This window comes from Cryptomeria japonica, chromosome 5, assembly GCF_030272615.1.
Source record: "Cryptomeria japonica chromosome 5, Sugi_1.0, whole genome shotgun sequence".
NCBI lineage: Eukaryota > Viridiplantae > Streptophyta > Pinopsida > Cupressales > Cupressaceae > Cryptomeria > Cryptomeria japonica.
In genome coordinates this window covers 1,761,848-1,769,348 of record NC_081409.1, presented here as the reverse complement: position 1 = coordinate 1,769,348, position 7,501 = coordinate 1,761,848, and the positions used below count along the sequence as shown (strand labels likewise).

The following is a 7,501-nucleotide window of genomic DNA, read 5'->3' as shown; positions in this document are numbered from 1 at the left end:
TAACATCTTTTTTCCATACTTGTATACCAAAAAATTAGTGTAGAAAACCAAGATCCATCATCTTAAATGTTTCATACTTGAACAAAACATATAGAAGTCTATCACCATTATATTAGGCATCTCATTCAACAACAAGTGATTCATCTTCAATATTGTAGGATAGAACTGATATTTTTACCAAGGCATTATGTGAGACTAACTTTGTAAACCTTTTATGCTTATGAGAAGTCACATAACTATCTAATAGTTGTCATTGAGGGGGGATTATAGTGATATCCTACTATTGTATTAGTGAATAGGTGATTTTACATGGGTATTTTAAGATAGGAATCATCTTTTCAAAATTATAGAAGGATATTAAAAATTGTTAGTATAATTAACTTGTGAAGCAATATTAAAATAAATTAATTATATATTTGTCAATATTTCCACTCACCTTTTATCATAAATATTTCAGCCAACACTGTGCATAACTTTATTGTTATTTTTTTTATAAATTGAATGTATGAACCTGCTTTACAGCCAATTCTACTTTATTTCTCTTCAATAATTCCATTTCACATTTATCTAATTATCTTAGACTCAACGTTTAACGTTTAAGAAATAAAATTCTTTCACAAATATTAATGGACACATCTTCCAACCAATATATTTAATTCTATCTTTCATAAGCACGTATAAGAAAGAAAACTCATTCCACCAATGCGATGGCTAGCTTCAGTTTCTATAATGGGAAAATGTCACCTCATTTTTTAATTATTTTTTTAGCCAATGAGAAGCAATACCGTGGGCAACAGGCCTTGGTTTACTATTTATGGTATTGAATTTGCGTCCTACTTTTTCAATGGACGGCACATATTTTGTTGGGAGTAGCCGCCTGTTCTTTATCCCTATTTTAAAATGGTATACAGAGATTTATCGGCTGCCCTAGTGGCAATTAAATACTATCCACACAGAAAACAGAAATGCAATTTGCAGTAAGCACGCAAGGTTTATCGAAGCAGCCCAGCCCATGGTATTCTTACCCCAACATCACATCATTATAAAGCTTCTTCTCAACATTCAAATAGCTTTCATTCCTAAGTTTCATGGCAGTCTGCAAAAGCGAGGATGTTTGCAGTTGAAGAATACTTGTAGATTGTAAGTGTCTTATTTTCTTCTAATTTTTTCTCTTCTGTTAATTGTTTCTGTTATTTGGGTATTTAGAGTAACAACAGTACTGCCCCATGGGTGTGGTGTGCTTCACTCTAGCTGTTAATACTAGCTACACTTCACTGCTTTATCTGTGAAAATCGTTTTAAAGTAACATAATGCCCAGAAAGCACATAGAAAAGAAAAATAGAAATATACATTATGAAACTCTTGGCCATATAAATTATATACAACACATTAAGAGGATATTTGTGAAGTCTATCTATATACAGAAATATATTTTTGCCACTGTTAAGATTCTCGCTAACCACGGCGGAAAGAGGTTTTCTGATCTCCTAAGGGATTCAAGAAAATCATTACAGATTACTGCAAAGAGGTAACATATAAACTTGGTTTAGTCTGCTCTCTTGCTGAGTTATCATCTATGCGCTTAATATGCTTAGTACATATTTGGTTCATCCGTTACAGAGTATTTTTGTGGTCATATATATTTTGTTATAATATTCAATTATATTTATTAGTAAATAATAATATGTAGGCCAGCCAAAAATAAATCTATTGCATTTTTAACAGACCAAGTAGCACACTAGGCTTATAAGAGACGATCAAGAAGGCTGATAGAGCTCAAGCCACAGACCTTGCTTGGAAATAGAAGGCCTTTCATGGGTCTCTCCATCGCTGCTTTGATATTTAACATTAAAATATTATTTGATAGACTTTAATAGAACTTAAATATAACAGGAGAAATTTTTAAATTTTTTAAGGTAAAAAATCATGACATGAAATTCATTATTACTTTCTTTGGAATATGTTGTCTAGTAATCTAGATTCAAAAAACGACTCTGACAATTATCTATCAACCGAGTTAAAGATATATAAATCATAGGTTATGTCTTAAGAATTGATCTGAATCATAATTAATCTATAGTGGAAAGCACATAAATGTAGTTAAGTTCATTCGGAGAGTTTTTGGGCATCATGTTACATTAAAACAATTCAAACAAATCGTGAACTTCACGTATAATATAGTGTGCTTCAATGTATCAAACATAGAAGTAAAATTATATCAGTTAGTATTGACAACCAGAGTGAAGCGGGCCATACCCATGGGACAGATAATTTGCTGTACTCTAAATACTTAAATAACAAAAATAATTAATAGAGAAAAAAATTAAAAAATAAAGAAAAGAACACATGTTTACTATTACAAGTACTATTTTCAGGTATAATTTGCTTGCTCTGTACTGAGTTTGAAGATTGTGTGATTATGTTGGACATGAGTGTTAAATATTGGTATGTCTTGCTAGGTTCCATGTTCTAGTTGGTCATTATATGCTACTTCAGTTCTGTTATCTCTATTGTTGGATTTGATGCTTCGCTATGATGTATAGGAAATTTACTAGTATTTCACCAAAAGAGACACGTGGAGAACAATCCATTCCTGTGTTGTGGATGAGAAGAACAGTGGCGCCAAAGTGACATGTTAGATCGAAAGGTGTGTGATCCTCGAGGAAAGCCTGCAGCTGCCATAGTTGAATGTGGTCCATATTAGCCTGGTGCAGCACATTGCAGATTCTATACATCATTACCGATGTGTGTAGAGAAGGCGTAAAACTTATATGCCCGTATGATGGAAGGGAGTGACCTTACGCTTTCCTCTTTCTGAGCTGTAGAAGGCTTTGCAGGGCAAAGTGCTATATCAATTAAATCATACTTCCGTTCCATTTCATTTGTTTTCTTGCACATCTGATAGCTATTGAAATGTTGTTTACCACCGTGTCTTACTAATCTAATCTCATTGCATGCGATCCATTTCATTTTTGGGGGGCAAATGTAAGATTTGGTTCTTTTTCTGATTACAATTGGTGTGTGATGATAATCACGGTGCTCGGCTTCTAATCATTTACTAGCTGTTGAACCAGTAGATTTTTTAAGACTTCAAGTTAAAAATTCCAAGAGGCGGCTGGAAGCAAAATTAGAAAGTGGCTGGAAATTTTAGGCAAACATTCACTGTTACTTTTGCAATTACCAAAGTTGTTTTAATACCTTTTTTAAGTTCATCAAAGAGTCGAATTATATAATCAAAGGAGGTAGTTTTGTTATGAAGGATTTATTCAATGAAAGATCTATTTTTAAAATTTGAATAGAATATAAGAGAAGTGTCATATAATACTACTGGAGATAGTGCATCATATAAGGTATAAAACGAGATTTGTTTATGGATATCGTTGAATTACAGAAGGGGGCAAAAAGGAGGTAGTTTTGTTTCAAGGATTTTTTCAATGAAAGATCTATCTTTAACATTTGAATAGAATATAAGAGAAGTGTCATATAATACTACTGGAGATATTGCATCGTATAAGGTATAAAATGAGATTTGTTTTTGGATATCGTTGAAGTATAGAAGGGGGCACAGAGGAGGTAGTTTTGTTATGAAGGATTTTTTCAATGAAAGATCTATTTTTAAAATTTGAATACAATATAAGAGAAGTGTCATATGATACTATTGGAGATAGTGCATCATATAAGGTATAAAAGGAGATGTGTTTATGGATATCGTTGAATTACAGAAGGGGGCACAAGAATCAGACAGTTACAGGTAATTGCACATCATATGATCTGTATACTCTCTTCTATGTGAGAATGGAATAGCATAGTGAATGATTGGCTCAGTTAATATTTTTGGAGATGATGAGAATGCAGTTACAAACGAGTTGGTGATTAGGCCAAGTTTGTTTCATTTTGGGCTAGATATTGAAATAAGTTGATTGCATTCAAGAATGGGTTATAAGAGATTCTAATATTAAACTTTTAATGTGAAGGTTTAAGGTTTCAATCTATGCTTCTTTTGTAAAATTATTGTTAGGATGTGTTTTATTTTTGGAGGTATAAAGTTGACTTTTGTTTCGGTCCATCATTGGTTGAAGTTGACATTATCATCTTTTAATTATGGCTTGTTCTTTCAGGGACATCTTTGTTATACATGAGGGGATTTGAAAAACGTATCTAAGAAATCGTATGAATAAAGTATACAATAAGGTTGTTTTGGAGGTTGGTGGTACTAGAGGATGGATTTCTATCATCTCAAGCTAGCTTTTTGCTTTGAGAAGCATTTATTTCTTTAATTTCTTATTTCCCTTTTAAGATTTCTTGTAGATGTTCATGGATTTGAAGAATATGTGTATTGTAAAGTTTAATTTTTAGAGACTAGTAAGGGGTTTGGTCTAGATCTCAATATGGATGATTGTTTAGAGAGTTCACAAGACTATGATCAAGAATCGTACCCTTACAAGGGAAAATACAGCCTAGTGGATGGTTGTCCAATAATTTGGTGTCTGTGATTCAAGAGTTTGAAGGAAGAAGAACTTGAGAATTTAATTTGTAGCAACACCTTTATGAGGGTCATGAGGCATTTTGGTGGTGTTCCACTTGATTCAAGATTTGGTTCTTCAATTTAATTTTATTTTTCAAAAAAAAGTATTATTTTATGTAATCTACAAGTTTCGTGATGTAAGCATCCAACATTATGTCATTATTACAAATCAGAACACATTTTGCAAATGTCCACACATCATGTAGAAACACTCAATAGAGAGCTCTAAGTTTTACCTTTACATTCCATTTCATCTTGTATTTTCTATTCTACTATGTATAACTTAGTAAAATAAATTTTCCCTACATTCTTCTAGGATAGTTTAGTTACTTTTTATCGTATTTTATTAAAATAATAAGAAAATATTCTAAAGCTGAAATTTAAATAAAATACTAGATTTATGCTACAATGGTGTAGAAAAATAATTTCATTTATAACACTGACATATTTTAGAAACAAATTTTCATTATTAAACTCTTTTAAAAATAAAAAATAAAAAATAACATTCATCGACAACTTTGGTTTCTTTATGAAACCTTCATATAACATTTTATTAGCCTCACAACCCAATCTCTTTATTTTGATCATATTGTTTGTAAGAGTGTCGAAAAATTAAATATTACACTACACCTCAAACAAGTTCAATCTAACCAACGCTCAATCCCTCAAACTTCTCTTTTGATTCTCACTACATAAGTCTTCCATAGTTAACTAATTTTCCTCCTACTACATAACATGACATTGATGGATTATTTGGTCGTGAAGTTTTTCTTCACATGTGTTTTTTTACTCTAAGATAAGTTAAAATGATATTGCACCATTTTCCCAAAGTTGAGAATGGTGTGATTAAGATGAATTGGTTTATTTTGATGGATCTATCTTTATATAGAATTGAGTCACCATTGTAGTTATTCACAGAATTTTCTTAGCCCTTTCCTTTCTCACCCTATCTTTCCAAGTTAGTTTCAGTCAAAAATTAGTTTAATAATTTCATTTTTTTTTATTAAGTGAAAAGTAGGTTTTGAAGGGGCCTTGAAACCCTTTAAAACAAGTTATAAAATAGATAAAACATTGGAGGTCCAGCTAGATAGAACATAACAAGAAAAAGAGATAGCTGGATGAGACAAAAAGATAGCAAGAGTACCAAAAGTAACAAAAGGACAATATAGAATCACCTAAGGGATAGACAAGAACACAAAACGATAGAACTAAGAAAAATTATTGAGAAGCTCCACTGCTTCTTTCTCCAGTTGGACCATTGAGGCAACAACACTCATAAGATCATCCAGTTCTTTCACTTGTTAGCCATCTTCCTCGTACTCACCCGAGTTCTTTTACCATGTCCAGTAGCCACACCCTCAAGGGTCAGAACCTTATCCTCAAAAATATCTATTGTGTTCTTTTCCTGGTAGATCTGTTCAAGTTTACTAATCATCACACTGAAGCTTTCAACAAAGGCTTTTTGAATTTTTTTGCTTTGTTCTCCTATTTTCTTCAGGGTATTCTCATTGTTGAAAACCCTATTTTTAGCTCATTGAGCCTAGCCTCCACAACCTTAAATTGAGAGCCATAAGATCCAGTGATAGCCTCCGCATCACAGATGCCTTTTGTTAATTCAATAAGATAATTAGGCAAGGAATTGAGATTACCTATCCTGACAACTTCTAAAGTGTTTACTTTCCTGGAAGAGTCCCCCTGTTTAGTCTTCAAACTTCCAATCTTTGAGTAGACCCATTCAATAATCTTGTAAAACTCCATCACCCCATTCTTCATGGTATGAAGCATGGCAATAGGAGAATCACTACTGTCATTGTTGAATTTTGGAAAGACCATTATTCTCTAGGGTCTCCACATCGGCAATTGTGACTTTGTCATTAGGAGGTAGAGTCTCACCTTCCACCACCTTCTTCCTTTCTTTTTCAACATCACAAGTTCATCTATTAGGGTCCAAAGGAGTAGAATGGGTCTTTGAGGTACCATCCTTCTTCTTCAAGCTGATTTCAGTAATAACAGGACTACGCTTGGTTTTCTTCTTGGGCGGTGGGGTAGCATTTTCACTTTCAGTCTCCATACCATCATCATCCTCATCATCATCTTCAAACCAATTGTCCTCCTCTTGCACCTTCCTCCTATTTCTTTTAACCCCTTTACTAGAAATCTTTTTTCTTGACCCAAAAGCCATATCTTTACCCTTACCCTTTCCAATTCCTTTAGTGAAGGTATCCCTATCAAAATCATCTTCCAACTCTATATCTAACACCTCATCTTCACTATCATCTAAGTTTTCAAACTCCTCTTCCGAGTCTGAAAGCTCAGTGATAGAGTACTGAATAGAGGAGGCCTTAACATGGTTGTATAAAAGCAACATTAACCTTTCATGCATGGGTGGATTGCTATCTGGGTTGGCCCTAAAATCCTTTATGCTAGTGTTTAAGAAACTATATAGGTAGAAAGGAATTGACACCATATCTTTATGCTGGAAGTGATTCAAGAAAACAAAATGATATCCATAAACATGAGAGTATCTACCATCAAAAGTGACATATTGTATCACAGCAAACAAAACCAATCTCCATGATTTTTTAATCACCTTCGGTGAGTAGTAGGTCTTGCTGGATTTCACCAGTTTGGCTTTCTCAGAGTCTTCCTTCGTGAATTGCTTAATAGCAACCTTTGTGAGTTTTTTTTCACTGTAGAATTTCCTACCCTCGATTGTCATCCAAGTAAATTATGAAATCATTCCGTCATCAATTTCCACCATTCTTCCACCTATGGTGATTTTGCAATCCTTCCAATTCTTCTTGAATAATATGGTAATGGTAGGGTTTTTTCCTAGAATTCACTTCATATACCCCGTCATTTTAGTAGTCTCCAAGATAGCCCATGCTTCGGCTTCTTCTTCCATTAATCACAAGTAAGTGACTCAATCCTTTTCCTATTTCCTCCCATAGTGTTAACGACATAATTTCTCACTCC

The 7,501-nt window shown here is 33.2% G+C and overlaps 1 long non-coding RNA gene across 1 annotated transcript; it reads left to right on the top strand.

Annotated features, from left to right (window-relative positions):
- The first annotated feature begins 990 nt into the window (after positions 1 to 990).
- LOC131077936 (uncharacterized) lies at positions 991 to 2,969 on the top strand. The gene is made up of 2 exons (XR_009113680.2): positions 991 to 1,140; positions 2,544 to 2,969. It is a non-coding gene; the product is annotated as an uncharacterized LOC131077936 (long non-coding RNA).
- Positions 2,970 to 7,501: the final 4,532 nt, after the last annotated feature.